This window comes from Mus musculus, chromosome 13, assembly GCF_000001635.26.
Source record: "Mus musculus strain C57BL/6J chromosome 13, GRCm38.p6 C57BL/6J".
NCBI lineage: Eukaryota > Metazoa > Chordata > Mammalia > Rodentia > Muridae > Mus > Mus musculus.
Window position 1 is genome coordinate 34,652,878 of NC_000079.6, and position 14,488 is coordinate 34,667,365.

Genomic DNA, 14,488 nt, shown 5'->3' on the forward strand with positions numbered 1-14,488 from the left:
AGGCGACTTTCTCCTCGTTCCCACTCTGGATCCTCGGGATTCTCCAGCCCCGAGTTGAGCACTCTGCCAGGCCCACACGGGGGTGGGATCGACACGTCGCTGGAGTCCAGAGTCCCGGGGCGGCGCCGCATGGGGCGGGGACGCGGGCTCAGACCAAGCGGGAATCCGGGCAGAGGGACTGGTGCTGGTCCCCGCGCCGCCCTTGACTCGCCTGGTCTGGGCCGGGACTCGGGCTGACCCGCCCCGTGTCCCATCGGTTACCGGCGACTCCGCCCCGGGTCCTCCCGCGCATTCCGGTCGTGCCTTAGCTTGACGGAGGCCCGGGACGAGGCGGGACAGACAGACCAGAAGGCAAGACCGTGTGGTTCTTAGAAGAGGATCCCCAGGAGGGTTGTCCGCCAAAAGAATATGGGACAGAATTGTAGGAGACCGGGGTCTCCCCGGAGAGAGCAACTCAGGAGGAGCTTAGGAAGTCCCCCTTGGCAGAACGACCCACAGAGAAGGAATGTACCGCATGGCTCCCAATTGAAAAACAGTGTCTAGCATTAAGAATTGTAGCTTGGTTCCAGACATTCTTCTACCTACAACCTGGGAGAAAGACTATGCTTTTTATACGCTTCTAAATAGTCAGTGAACAAAGACGTTAGGCAACAGGTATTCCTTCTCTGGACCTCACTGACCCTGATTTCCGTTGACCGGTCATCCCCGGCAGGGGGCGGGTACTTAGATCGCTCGTGTCACTGCAGAAATCAGTCCTCCTATTTACCAAAAAGTTCTGCTCAGGCACGCCTATGCCAATCCCCACTACTGCCTGGAGCCATGTCCCTTCTGAAGCTGTCTCCTATCACAGCATCATCCCCAGGACCCCCCAGAAATACACTTTTTTAAGCACCCCATCTTTAGGGTAGAGTTTGCTGGGTGGGAACAACCAAGTCTCCAGTTCAGTTCGCTGCTGCTCGAGTGGCCTAGCTCTGTGAGGCTAGCCACCACTTTGAGTCTGTCATTCCTGGGCGCTGAAGAAAGTGTTTTCTTATTAATAGAAGTTGCTTCAAGAGATCTGGAAGTAAAACGAGATGGCAGAGTAAAAGCAGTCACTGTTGGGAAGTCACTGGTTAGAACACGCTATCTTTTATGCCGCTTAGATCATTCATTAATCACTTTTCTATACAGCCTAGAAACTTCATTTTACTACTTTAAAAAAAAAAGATGATAGGGGTCTGGAGTGCCTCACGTATGTAATTCAAGTAGCCCAGGCAGGGACAGGAAGACCTTTTAAAGCTGGAGGCCAACCTGGGATACCACAGTGCTTTCCAGGTTAACACACACACACACACACACACACACACACACACACCTCAGAACAAGAATAAACACCAAGTCCCTATTCTCTGTGATATAAGATCTCACTTTGTAGCCCAGGCTGACTCAAACCACTGATCCTTCTGCCTTAGTCTCTGGAGTGCTGAGTTTGGAGGCATGTGCCACTCTGAAATGGTCTTTGAATCATCTTTTTTTCATATCTTAAATTTTCCCACTTGATGAATAAGTAGAATAATTTCTGGAATATGTGCATTCCCCGAAACATTTGAGACCTAAACTTTGAAAATTGGATGAACTTGACAGGAGCAAAAGTGTTTGCTTCTAAGGGAAGTGTGGACTTTTAGATATTGATAATGATGTTTCCATTGAAACAAGCCCTTGGTAGGCAGCTAGCAGGACTTGGATAAAACTAAAAATATGTATAACTTATGGCCCAATAATTCCTCCAGGGAGTGTGTTTCCCAATTCTAGAAAGTACTAGTACGTGTGCATGCTAAGAGACGTGTGGTTACTGTTTGCCAGTGCATAGATGCTCATACAGAGGGGAGTGGGTAAACTCCTGGCATGTAAGCACAGAGCTCAACCATATGGCTGCAAACATGAATTAATTCCAGCTCTGACTGCTGAAGTATGACCTACCTGCCAAGATGTGCCCATCAGTACAATAGTGGTTTCCTGGGTAGTAGAGCATGTGAGGCCTGCACTACTGTTGGGATTTCATGACTGGTATAGAAACCTGGTCAAAAGCCCATTACTGGGGAGAAGACAGACCCTGGGAAAGGTGATAATTATATCACTAAAGGGGGTCGTGTAGTCAAATTGTCATACCTGTGGATTCCCACATTGCTCTCAACGTTAGTTAGAGAAGTCTCTTTTTGCAGGGAGTAACGGTTGATGTTGTAGACTTATAACTGGTCTAAGTGTCAAATATAAGTAGCTGTGAGTGTTCAGCTGTTGATGAGTCATTGGCATTAATTCCCCACCCCCACCCCCTATCTAAGGCTCAGAGAACATCATAGATCAGGGAGCAGAAAGTGTGTATGTCGGTGGGTGGGGAGGAGCCATGGTATGCTGACTTCTGGACATGACACGGTTGTTGTTCCCCTCAATCATAGGAGCTGTAGTTATTGGCACTAGGCAATGCTTGGGACCAAAGGTGTTTTCTGATATGGATCTAAACAGTACCAGGCTGACCACGCCTAATCTGAAGTCCAAAAAAAAAAAAAAAAAAAAAAAAAGAGTCAAAATCTGGAACTTTTTGAACAGCATCTCAAATTAAGTTGGGACTTTAAAGCAAGAATTCAAAAGCTCTCCAGTGCTGTGCAGGGTTGCAAACACCTTTGAGGGCCTGTGTTACATAAATGTCAGTAACAGATACACAAGACATGGGTGGTTTCGGGTTATAAGTCAAGCTTATTTGGCTGATTCAGTGCTGGGAGCTACATAATAGAATGTGAAAGTGGAGAGCCAACAGGAGCTCTCCGGGTCACCTGCTCCACAGCCCAGCCAGGTTTACAGTTACCGACTTGTATCCAAGGTGGAACTTTGCTCACAGGTAAGAGCTTTGGGAACCAGATACTTCAATTCCATCCATAGGAATAAATAGCAGGAGTATACAAAAGACTGCGTGGAATTCAAAGCCTGTATTTTGGGAGGGGTGCTTGGATATTCAGTTGAATTTCTTCTGTGATTTTCTTACTTTTATTTATTTATTTGTATTTTTCTTCATTTTTTTCCTTTCTCCCCTTTCTTTCAGAGTGAAGAGAAAGAAAATACAAAGATTGAGAGCTTTTTCCCCAGATAACTCTGAGTGGCCCATATATTTGGCAATAGACTGTATAAAAAGCAGGGACCTCAGAGTTGTGAAGCGGTTTCAGGGATCGACAGGTATGAGGTTCAGAAGCCCAAGGGCTCAGGGAAGGTTGTTAATCCTTGACAGAGGAGGAAGCCAGGGGAGGGACCTCCAGAGCAGCGACCTAGGCCCAAACCAAGGTACAAAATAAGCCTGGGTCCTCAACCCAGACCAGGGAGTGAGGATGAGCTGTTGCCCCAGGGAAACCTGGGATCCTGTAGAGCCAGCTTTTGTCATCCCACCTACCCACCTCTCTAGCCCATCTTCCCAGCATTCATAGCTGGAGCAGAAGGCAGCCTGATTCCACCCCTTCCTTGGGGGAGTTTGGAGACTTTTGCCTCACTCGTTGCTCTGCCACCAGTACAATGTGTACATGGTCATCCGGCAACTCGTCTGTTTCTCCTCAAAACAGAAGCAATGAAACCTCAGAGCTGTGAACAGGTTTCAGGCACTCACAAGTCTCAGCAGCCCGAGGGTGCATGGAAGAGATCATTACCCCTTTTACAAAGGAGGAAGTAGCTGGGGGTGGGGTGGCAGGAGTGGGGCTCCAGAGCAGGGACCTCTGAAGACCTACTTGATGCAGACGACTCACCCACTATTCTCCTCAGCACCAATGTTCCCAGAATATTGGCCTTCCATCATTGTCCCAAAAACACCAAGTATCTTCACATTCAAGGGCCACACTCAGAGCTGGCAGGCTCTCTTTGTGGGATGGCCTTCCTCCATTGCCTAAACTATGGATTCTTATTCACTCTTCCCATGAGTGCTTCTCAGCCGCTGTGGGCCTGTGAATTTCCCAGAACCTCCCCATACAAAGCAAGTTGTGATGTTGTGTGCCTGGACGGAGCTCCAGCTTCTGCATCGCTGATGAAGGCCTTGGGTTTCTTGGTCATCTATCAGCCGCTCTGTGTAGGTAGCATAGCTGATCATGGCACCGCCTCACCGAGTCAGGAAGGTGCCAGGAGATGCTGTGGTGTCTGCATTGGTCCACAGTCATCATGAAGTAGCCATCAGATTTATCTGGTTAAAATGAACGCTTTTACAGATCAAGGACTTGGTCCAACCACATCTGGTAACCACATCTGGTTTGTGTGACCAATTCACAGAGCATTTACAGATGGTAAATGCTCACTGCCTATCTGCTGAACAGGTGAGCTAATGGCACGAAGAACTGAATGAGCTAGACAGACAATCTGGCCATCACATAGAAACTGCTCTTTTTCCCCTTCCATTAATGGGACATTGGGGAAAATGTCACACCCCACTGCCAGCCCTGAGTTTTATTGGAAGCACAAGCCCTGTGTATTGAACCACCTTGAAAAACTACAACGTTTATGGCTACTGTCCCTCAAGAGTGGGGTCTTAGAACATGAGCTTTTCATTCATGCAGTGGTTGCATCTTCTGAATTTAACCCAAAGCCAGGGCATCACTGCTGTAATTGCAAAGTAATTTCAAAGTTCATCTAAGCAAATTCTTTGCTTTTGGCAACTACTTTTTTTTTTTTCTTCCCGGCAGATGGCACAGACACTGTCTGTCTCTGCTGTTCAGTTTAGTCAACATTCCATCGTTGTGACAAAATAGCCCATGATGCGGCGATTTAAAGGGGAAAGGTATACTTTGACTCATGGTCACTTAGTCCTGTTGTTTTGGGCCTAGGGAGAGGCCACACATAGAGATGGAAGCACAGGGAGATCTGTTTAACTCGGCAGCCAGCAAGCCAAGGCTCCCGAAAGCTCTACACTTCTCAGTAGCACCACAACCTGGTGGCCAAACATTTATGACATAGGACTTCGGGGACACTTGCTATGCAAACCATGAAAACAAAACAAGGATGGACTACAAGTGACCTCTGGGACCTTGGGCCTCCCCAACAGGGCTTCTCTGTGACTCTTTCTTTGAATCTGTTTTTGCCATCCCATTTCAGGCTCACAGCTCACAGGGCAAGGGAATCCCAGGGCCTTTCCTGACTATCTCCTACCTGCCACTCACACCAACCCGCACACTGTCCCGTTTGCGCCTCTCCTGAGGATGGGGGTAGCTTGTGGCCTAGGACACAGATTTCACCTTTGGCTGCCTTACAGGTGTTAGCATGTATTCAAGTAGATTGTTTTATTCTGAGGGTTGTATTTAAATATTGTGCCATATATTTATATATGGTTCAATAAAGCAAATGCTTACGGTTGGCCAGGAATTATGGTATGCATCTTTGACTCAATCACTCAAGAGACAGAAGCAACCAATCACTGTAAGTTTGAGGCCAGTGTGTTTCTGTGTAGTGAATTTCAGGCTAGCCAGGGCTACATAGTGAGACCCTATATTTTTTTAAAATAAAATCATCAGAAAAATTTAAAATTTTCTGTGAAAAGTAAGCTAAAACCAAAGATGGAAAGCTTCCATGATCAAAATGGGATTGAAGACATTAATATGAAACAATGACTTCAATCTCTCCTAATTATCACTACAGTCACCTACAGTACTTTGAAAAAATTTGTTTTCTCAGGAGGCCTTCCTGTACTTCATGCTTATTAGGGTTTTTGGGGTTTTTGTTTATTGTTGTTTTGTTTGTTTTGTCAACTTGACACAGGCTAGTCACTTGGAAAGATTGAAATTGAGATTGGTCTATAGGCAAGTCTATGGTTTTTTTTTTTTTTTTTGGATTAATGATTGATATGCAAGGGCCCTGCCCACTGTGTGCGGGACCACTCCTGGACAAGTGGTCTTGGGCTATATAAAGAAAGCAGACTGAACAAGTCATGAGGAACAACTCACTAAGCAACATTCTCCCAAGGGTCTGAGATTTCCTCATGGTGGATCACAACAGTAAACCGAAATTAACTCCTCCCCAAGTAGCCTTCGGTCATAGAGTTTATCACTGCAACAGAAAGCAAAGAAAGGTATATCAGAAGATGCTCAGATCTCTACAACTAAATGGCGTAGTGTGTGCACACACTCGTCCCATATGCTTTAAATCATATTGAAATGATTTATAAGATGACCACGGTGTTTAAATAATTGTACATAGTGTTTAGAAAATAATTACAAAAAGAAATATCTGTAAATGTTCAATACAAACACTTTTTTTTTTGCCTTTGTGGATATGGAGGTCTAACTATATTATCTGTCTTTGGTGAACATTTGTACACAATCACCACTTTTAAATACTGAGATCCCTTAAAATCTGAAGAAAACTGGAGACTATGAAACTAGTCAGAGTTGATAACTCAACCCAATGGTCCCAGCTACTAAGGAAGCTAAGGCAGGAAGGTTTGCCTGAGCTGGAGTGACTTCAAGACTGATATAAACAGTTTTGGAAGACCTTGTGTCAATACCCATAGTAAAAAAGCAGGTAAGAGTATATAGCTCAAGAATGAAGTGCTTGCCTGGAGTGCAGGAAGCCCAGAGTACAAGACCCCGTAAGACTATTTGCAGATACAAGTAACCCCATTGGAAAGTGGCTCTGGGAGTTTTACACTTTTCCTAATATTTAACCTGTAAAGTCATTCAGCAAACAGCCTGTGGGTCACAGTGTTGCTAACCCTTCCCCCACCCCACTCTACCTATCCCTTACTGGCAGGAGCTCACGAGTGTTATCTTTGAGTTTCATGTTTCTTACTGGTGGAAGCGACTACTTGACCCACTTTCCATGGGCTGCCAAAGATCATCTTGAGCAGGTGAGCTAGTGAGTCCGTTTGTGGAAACTGTAGGGGAAATAAGCAAAGTCTAAAGGTTAGCCTGGAAATGTTTAAGGATCAACACTGTGTCTGGAAACAGTGACGTCAGGCTGAATCATCACATTGCTACTGGGACTGCCTGAGTTTAGTATGGTTAGATTTACCAGATATCACCCTTCTTGCAAGGATTCAGAACTTCCTTATAGATCTAAAGTCTTCAGGCCTGAGTATCATTCTGACCTGTTTTGAGCTAACAGGATGCTTCAGTAAACAGCAATATTAGTGTAAAACAAGCAAGACAAATTTAAATTTTTTACCATGTTAAGTTGATAGAGGAATATAGACATAGATATATAAAGATAATACAGACATGTTTGATTCTCCCAAACGATGTAAGATCACTTGCTCACACTAATGTACAAAACTATGCATACATTATGATTTAAGACTTCAGAAAGTGTAGAAAATAAGGAGCTGGAGAAAGTTGGTACGCAGATAAGTAGGTCACAGACGCTTATCCACTTGATCACTGTGGGTGCACAGTGCATAGACCCTGTGGCAGGAGGAGTTCTACCTGCTTTCCCACATGGTTGGATCCTGGACATGAGAGATGGAGTCAGAAGGAGAGGACATGGATTTTCTTTGTTGACTGAGAATATTTCTGTGTGCTTCTAAAAATATTCCAACCAACCACTTAGATTCTAGGATGGATATCACATTAAAATCTATATCCCCATCTGATCAATATTCACATCTGCGGGGCTGCTTTGTATAGAGACTAGGCAAAAAGAACCTGCCACTAAAGATCCCAGTAGGCCAGGACCCTCCTTAATGAATGAGTGATGGGAAAGTCAGGACCCAGTGTTATCTGCCCCACAGTTGCCATGGTAATTGGAGCCTGAGAAAATTTCAAATTCGTATTTCCTAATTGTTGTGTTTATACACAGAAGCAGATAACCAGCAGGAGTTTCTAGAGGCATTCAACCAAGGTAACCCTGTTATAAAACTAGAGTATGCTTCAGAGTAACTGAGATTAGGGGTACAAATGATCATATGACTATTAGAATGCCCTTAAGTCTAACCACAGCAGGAATGACCCAAGTGTTAATAATTCACTGCTAGTTTGTAAAAATAAAATCATGTCATGAGCATAAAGAATAATCTTTGGACCACTGGGAAATTACTTTTATAAACATAGAATATTAGATGATATTTATATAATTTGTGTTTATTTTCTAAGCATGCTTATTGTGCTTTGTAATATAAATAATCCTTTTGTCTTTATTTGCTGAAGAACTTATGGTATAAAAACAAAAAACAAAAATCATAAAAACCAAAAACCCTGGCTTTAAACTACTCTGCAGTTACTAAGTATATAATAGTGCCTATAGCACAATACATATAAGCAGCACAATACATATAGACATACAGGTAGCAAATACATGAAGGAAATGTAGCAGAATGTAAAAATCGTAATATCTAAAAGAATTAGTTCAGACTTTTATCAGGCTACCCTATTCTCTCAGCTTGTCTGAATTTTCTAAATGAAAGACTTCACAAGAGAAAATTGGAAAGGGAAGGCAACATTCTTCTGCTTCTTACAACATCCAGATAATCTAAACATAGCTTCAAAACGTGCACGATACATCAAAAGAGAGAAGAGGAAAATGTAGGGCCTTCTGGCTTTATTTCTCCTGACATTCCCATGGGCCATGACTAATGTATGTCAGTAAGCAAGAATCTCCCCTTCCATCCTTGCTGGACCAGAACCTCTGAGAGCACCTTCTGTCCACGGGTAAGAGGACCACCTCTACCAGATACTCTGATAAGCCCCTTAAGAAGCTCAGGCCTTTTTTCCTACGGCCCCTAAGAAAATAAATAGGAAAAACTAAGATTCTGTAATCTCAGGAGTGGTCTGAACTTTTATGGAGCACATAAAAATTTATCTCACTATTCATAGACTGAAGGGTCAAGGAAGATCAACATTATCTTTTAAGCAATACAAGTTCACAGAGTTATAGACTTGTAACATAATGTCACAAAGGATTCATACAGCATGTGTGGCAGCCTTGGAGTGTTCACCAAGTGTGTGTAAAGAACTATGTGGAGTATTTACAGAATGTGTGAGACAGCTCCAAAGAGTTGTGTGGATTGTGTGAGACAATTTCTTAGAACATCCATAGAGCATGCAAGACAACTTTCTGGAGTTACCCACAAGGTAAAAAGGATGTGGGTGCTGTATTGAAAGCTTCTGTACTCTTGGAAAGCCAAAGGGACACCAGGCTTATCAAAAGGCCCAAGAGCCTTCAGCAAGTTGAGTCTAGAGTATTGCTTTTTGTACCTAAATCCCCCAAGGAGATGCTTAACTATCACAGAATCTTTTCACATGGCCGCTGAAAGCGATGATTATAATCATTTGACTGTAGTCAACGCCTATTGTAAAATGCCACAGGTTCAGTGGGGCAGCCATAGTGTTCAGAGTGCTTGAGTCCTGTCACATAGCATGGATGTCTTAGGTATTTTTTCTGTTGCTAGGATAAAAATATCAGGAGAAAAGTACCTTATAGAAGAAAGTTTATTTTAGGTTTATGGTTCCGGAGGGCTAAGAGCCACCGTGTCAGGGAGGCATGGCAGGCATAGTGTCCAGAGCAGTAGGCTGAGCTAGCACATCTTTCCCCATGCACACGAAGCAGGGAGATCAAACTGGAAGTAGGCAGAAGGTATAAACTCTAAAAAGACCTACCCCCAGTGACATGCTTTTTCCAACAGGGTTCCTTAACATCCCCGAACAGCTGCCACCTTGGAAGCGAGTATTTAAACACCTGAGGCTATGGAGGGCATTTCCCATTGAAATCATAATGGACTTTCTAGACTGGTACCTAGCAAACATTTTATTCTGTGAGGGAGCAAAAGGTGATGGAGGTCCTCCAGGGTTGTCTAAGGAGTTGTATAGGAGTAATTGGCATGATGCTTTCTTCACTTGGTACCTGCTTATGTGTGTATGCCCCACACTGGGTTGATGCTGTGCGGTTTTAATTTTTCATATGGTCTCTTGGGACCAAAGTAAGCAAATGCTTTTGGTTCAGGAAATCGAGGCTGAAGTTCAGTGTCCTTCACCTTATGCAATGGATACTCTGCTGAGCAGACATGGATAGATTCAATGTAGATTCACCTACATTTATTGAAATAGCCATGAATGTGTAATAGGTGGTGTGCTTTGCCATGGTATCTCACCCTTTCAGGGGGCTGTTATATGTCTTCAACAATCACTGGAAGGATCTCAAAGGTTTACTCTGATTTGGTAGGAATTATAGGGATGGACTCTTCGAGAGAGGTCATAGACTGTTTTTAGGTGCTCATCAGGTTATGTGGATTGAGGTGTTAGGCAGTGGGCAAACAGGTGTTCACAAAGGATCCTGGCCCAGCAACATTAAACATGGACTGGCATGCACACAGCAGGGTGGATGGCTGCCAGTCAGCCCTGTCCATCCTCAAGTCCTTCCTACCCACCTCAAGACACTAGATTTCCTGCTGCACACAGTGGCTTGGAGGTCTTCCATTTCCTGCCTTTCCTGTGACCACGGCTCTGGAGTCTCAAACACAGTGCTACAGCTACAGGCTTGGGTTTATTTCTCTCTGTATTCTTGATGCTAGTTCTCTCTCTCTCTCTTTTAAAAGGATGGTCTAACAAAAGTGGGGGACTGTTCATACATAACAAGGTAAGGTTTGAAGATCTTACTACATGAAGATCCAGAGAACTTTAGAGTTCCAGGTGATGCTTCATTTTAATGTAAATGATACTCATTTCCTGTTCGGTTTGTGTATGTATAGTAATCCCCCATTATCTCCAGACTCCCAGTGCAAGCCTGAAGCCATGAGTAGCATTCAGCCCTATATAAACACACTTGCCTATGATAAGGTTTAATTTATAAATAACACATAGTAAGAGATTAACAGTATTTTAATAATGAAAGAAAACAAGTTTGGCAATGCCCTGTGATAAATTTGCCAGCACCACTAGTCTTGTGTCTTGGGGACATTTTAAATAAATAAGCTTTACTGAGTGTAGCCTCGAGAATCCTCTAAAGCTGGTCTAATGACCTAGAGGGCTCCTGGGTGGCAATGGGTGAGCAGTACACACATCACAGACACACTGAGCCAAGGGAGAGTCCACCCTAGGTGGGAGGGTGTGAGAATCAGAATCGTGGATAAGTGAAACTGAAAAAATGCAGAACTGTAGGTAAAGGGGTGTGGACTACTGCACATACGCTCATGCCCAGATCTGCTCAGTGCAGATGTGCCTATAGCACTGACGACTCCAATTTTGCCTTTTCTTCTAGTTGGCCTGTGTGCTTCTATTGTCCCCGTAGTTGTCTTGAATCACAAACGTTCCAGCTAATTGCCAGGTGTCTGCTAATCTTGGTCTTACCATATTCATACCTTCCCTAATAGATGTCAAGTCTGCCTGGCAGAAAACATTTGGTGACAGGGCCTGGCACACGTGCCAGAGAACACACGGTTCAGGGGTGAGCATCACAGTTTAGCATTACAGTGGTTTGAATAGGTATGGCCCTCATAGACTCATGTGTTGGATGCTTGGCCCATAGGCAGTGACATTATTCATAGGTGTGGCCTTGTTGGAGTAGGTATGGCATTGTTGGAGGAAGTGTGTCATTGAGGGAGCAGGCTTTGAGGTCTTCTATGTTTAAGCTACACCCAGTGTGGCATACAGTCTCCTTTTGCTGCCTGTGGATCGAGGTGTAAAACTCTCAGCTCCTTCTTCAGCATCATGTCTACCTGCACACTGCCATGCTCTCTGCCATGACAGTGATGGACTAAACCTCTGAAACTATCAGCCAGTCCCAATTAAATGTTGCTGTTGTCATAGTATATAACCATAGGGACTTTCTATGCTGGCCCCAGATATGAATAAAGACATGATAAAGACATGGAGACCTATATTTACTTATGAATGCTTATATGCTTATAACTTAGTCTTATTCTCAGCTTAGGCTTGTTCCCAACTAGCTCTTAATTTAATTAACTCATCTATACTAATCTAAGTTCTGCCACATAGCTCATTAGTTACTTTTCCCTTAGTCCCAGGCTGCTTCTTCCTCCAGGTCTGGCTGGGGAATTCTCCAGTGCCTTACTCTTTTCCAGAGTTCCTAACTCTCCCCGAAAGTCCCGACTATTCACTCCTTCTTTGCTATAGAACATCAGCTTTTTATTAAATCAATCAGAAGGTGATGGAGAAGAAAATGACAAAACACTATGACAGGTGAGGCTTTAACAATACCAAAGTGCAGCCAGTAATCAGATCTCTGCCAGTAGGGAACCAGCATTTGAATGATACAAAAACAATCGTTACACAGTGAACAAAAAGATCACCCATCACAGCAATGAGAACCCTAAGATGAGCATGTTTGTGTTGGTGTTGTGATGAGCTATTCTGAATCGCACCCAGACAGGAAAGTAATAGAAGATTCCTTTCCCGTGGCTTCCTAATGTGAACATTGAAAATAACCTAGCCATGGGTGGGGAGGGTAAAGGTCTGGCATTCATATTGCACAACAGAGACCAAAGGCTAAGATTTTTTTAAATGTGTAAATAAAAAGGAGAAACCATTTTGATCAATGACTGAAGAGAAACTAAGAATAACTAGAGAACGCATTCCCTCCTTAACAATAGAAACTTAATTGCTTGCAACACTTATATTGGTCCTCTAAGTGAGAAATGTGGGTGTGCCTGTATGTATATATGTGTGTGTGTGTATATATATATGTGTGTGTGTATGTGCATGTATGTATGTACATATGTGCATATATGTGCATGTGTGCATACATACACGTGTATGCATGTGTGCAGATATCTGTACATGTGATTGTATGTATGTATATGTTCATTAGTGTTCCTGTGTGAATACATGCATATGTGTGTGCACATTACTGTGAAAAGTTTGTGCCTGTGGTATCTATGGCCACCTCTCTTGCTCCACCACCAAACGTATAGTCTAAAAGATCAATGCTAGTTCTGATACTATAGTTTAGGAGTTAAGCAACTGCAGACTGCTCTTTGTTAATAACCTATTTTAAGCTGGCATCACTTTGGATTCTAATTATATGTCTTCTAAAAACCCACTCTAAGTTCAGCATCAGCAAATCCCTGTCTGAGAGTAAGTTAGATCGTTTTCTTGGCTCACCAGTTTGCTGCCTCTGAAAGGCAGGACAGAAAGAGCACTGCTGTCAAGTGTCCGCAGGCCCCTCCCACCACATCAATCTATGGTTTGGCTCAGAATCCATTGAAGTAGTGGGTAGAGCACAGGAGTCAAGAGGGCCTGTGCTGGCAAACGACCGGGGGCTCTGAGCTCTCGGCAGTGTCTCACTCATGACTATACCTGGGCGTAGCTCAAACCCTGTCTCGTCTTCAGAGGCCCTTATGTAATTTTATCCTTGATGATGATAGTTCTTGGTGATTAATTTTTCTCTGCTTTCAGGGAAACAGGTTCTAACACGTAGTCAGGATTTTCCAATCAAGAGAAAATGGAATTGAGGAGAGTATTTTCAGAAGATTGGGAATCCCACATTCAAAGAAATGTAATTCTTCTAAGACTATAACTGCACAGAATGCCACAGTGACCCTGATGCCTGCAGGGAACTGAATCCAAGATGCCTCAAAGAGACCAACGTTCTGTGAGATGGTAGTTCTTCCAAACAGCCTGTGCACAGACACCATATACTTTATTTTATTCCTCTTATTTTATTTTACAAGAATGAAACCCAGAGCCTTGTGCATGCTACACAAATACTCTGACACTGAGGTACATCTCCAGTTCTTTTCTGTTTATTTTTGGACAGAGTCCTTGCTATGTTGCCCAGGCTGGCTTTAGGCTTGCCTCTTGTAACGTGGTCCACCACCATGCCTGTAATGTAAATGTGTAATGTCAATCATCTCTAAAGGACTTGTAATACCATATATATATATATATATATATATATGTATATATCATGCTGTATTGTTTAGGGGATAAATACAAGAAGATGGCTTTTGTTTGTATTTTGATCTGTGTTTGGTTGAATCAGGAATGTGGAGTTGAATGATAGAGAGGGTCAGCTGTTTCTATAACTACTTCATTCCGAGAAGGGTTAGAAGTAGTTGCCAAATGATGGATTAACTGATAGCTAGGTTTATTGTACAGACAATGAGCACACCTGGCTGATTTTACTTCCCTCTCACCCTCTGGGTGAGTCCAGGAAGTATAAGATGGGACAGGGGAAATGACAGCAGTAATGGAAATATCCTCCTTCACACTGGACTTACACACACAAAAGCAAACAGGGTTATTGATATTCTTTCGGCTGTTCTTGATGTTGCTTAGGTGTTTCTTATAAATATGGGGTAAATTTTTAATATGCTGGTAATAACCATATCCACATTATATCTTCTCAAAGCCATCCTCCCCCTTTTAACGGGTGCACTCTCCCTAGTCACAGGATTGATCCTGAGCTACGTGAAACAGTCTGAGGTTTCAAAGCAAACACACTTCCAGGATCGTGCACGTCCAAGGAAGGACATAGTTCTCTTGGTTTGTGTGGGAGGATGGAGGTGCAGGCGTGGGGAACGTTCGTGTTTCCTCCTGAGACA

The 14,488-nt window shown here is 43.4% G+C and overlaps 1 long non-coding RNA gene across 1 annotated transcript; it reads left to right on the forward strand.

Moving 5' to 3' along the window:
- Window positions 1-45: 45 nt before the first annotated feature.
- Window positions 46-13,897, forward strand: Gm15908 (predicted gene 15908). Its single transcript, NR_105041.1, has 4 exons — window positions 46-351; window positions 3,077-3,207; window positions 6,748-6,844; window positions 13,341-13,897. It is a non-coding gene; the product is annotated as a predicted gene 15908 (long non-coding RNA).
- Window positions 13,898-14,488: the final 591 nt, after the last annotated feature.